We start from the raw sequence: 1,869 nt of genomic DNA, 5'->3' as shown, positions 1-1,869 counted from the left end.
TCTGAGCTGTGTCTCCTTTTTCCTTCATTCATTCTGAGCTGTGTCTCCTCCTTCCTTCCTTTATTCATTCTGAGCTGTGTCTTCTCCTTCCTTCCTTCATTCTGAGCTGTGTCTCCTTCTTCCTTCCTTTATTCATTCTGAGCTGTGTCTTCTCCTTCCTTCCTTCATTCTGAGCTGTGTCTCCTTCTTCCTTCCTTCCTTCATTCCGAGCTACCTCCTTCTTCCTTCCTTCCTTCATTCTGAGCTGTGTCTCCTCCTTCCTTCCTTTCTTCTTTCCTTCTAAGATTTGGCTCTCCCTTTCCTTCTGTTTTTTCCTTTCTTTCTATCCTTCCTCCTATCTTTCCTTTCCTTCCTCCCTTCCTTCCTTCCTTCCTTCCTTCCTTCCTTCCTTCCTTCCTTCCTTCCTTTCTACCTCCCTTCCTTCTAAACTTTGGCTCTCCCTTTCCTTCTGTTCTTCCTTCTTTTTTTTCCTTTCTTCTTTCCTCCCTTCCTACCTTCCTCCCTTCTTTCTTTCCTCCCTTCCTTCCTTAATTCCTCCCTTCATTCCTTCTTCATCTCTTTTTTATTAGTTATGACTCTTTCTTTCTTTCTTCTTAGTTATGTCTCTCCTCCTCTTTATTCTTTAATATGTCCTTTCCGTCCTTTCTTCTCATCTATTCCTCTTCCTCGCTTTCTTCTTCGTTATGTCTCCTCCACTCTTTCTTCTTAGCGAGGTATCTTCCTTTTTCTTTCTCATTTTCTTTCTCCTTCATTTATCCCCCTTTCCCTTTCTTCTTCCTATATTCTAGCTTCTTCGATCTCTCCTTGTTCTATTATTTTGTACTATTTCATCTTATTTTTCTTTTGCTCTTTCTGTTTAATCTTTATTACCTCAACCCTTCTATTCTTCATTCTATTATTATTCTCTCTATCTCTCCTTGTCTCTTTCCCTCTCTTCTGCTTTTAGTGTTTCTTCCTTTTCATCTATTTTTCGTAACACTTAATCCGTCTTTCCCCTTTGTTTGAAAATCCCTTTCTCTTCCACCGTTTATTCTTTTTCGTTTTGTACTTCTTTCTTCCTCTGAGTTCCTTTTTTTATTATTCATATCATGATGGTAAGTATTATTATTGTTCTCTTTTATTATCAATATTATCATTATTTTGGTCATTGCAATTACTATTGATATTTTTATTGTCATTATCATCGTTTTTTTCGTTGTTGTTGCAATTATAAATTTAATTTATCAAATTTGATATAATTCCTGTTCTTGATGTCGTATTTTGTTGTTGTTGTTGTTTTTTTTGTTTTTTTTCGTACCTGTTTCTTCTTATATCTCCTTATGCTATGTCTTTTTCCCTCCTTTACCGTTTCTTTCCGTGCCTTCTCCTTCTTCTCTGCCTCTCCTCTTTCTACTCTTCTTCCTCTCTCTCTCTCTCTCTCTCTCTCTCTCTCTCTCTCTCTCTCTCTCTCTCTCTCTCTCTCTCTCTCTCCTTCCTTTCCAACCCTTTCCCTGCTCTTCCTTCCCCCCACCCCCTCTCCCTGCCCACCCCGTTCTCCCAACTCCCTTTCTCTCCCCAGTCTCCGCCACCTGCCCACCGACCTACCCCCTCCTCCCCCTACCCATCACCCCATCCCAACCTCCTTCATTCCCTCCTCCTCTCTCTCTCTCTCTCTCTCTCTCCAGGCCCCCACCCCCACCCCACCACCCCACCACCCTCACCCCCACCCCTCCTCTCGCACCCCCTACAGCCTCCTCTCTCACCCCCATTCACCCCCTCCCCTCCTCCACTCCTCCCCTTCACCCCCATCCCCCCTCCCATCCCCTCCCCCCATCCCCTTCACCTCCATCCCCCATCCCCTCCCCCTGCCCTCCACCCCCCCTCCCATCT

This window comes from Penaeus japonicus, unplaced genomic scaffold (assembly GCF_977035675.1).
Source record: "Penaeus japonicus unplaced genomic scaffold, GWHDUDI00000001_assembly GWHDUDI00000033, whole genome shotgun sequence".
In the NCBI taxonomy this organism is placed as follows: domain Eukaryota; kingdom Metazoa; phylum Arthropoda; class Malacostraca; order Decapoda; family Penaeidae; genus Penaeus; species Penaeus japonicus.
This window is presented reverse-complemented; position numbering follows the sequence as displayed.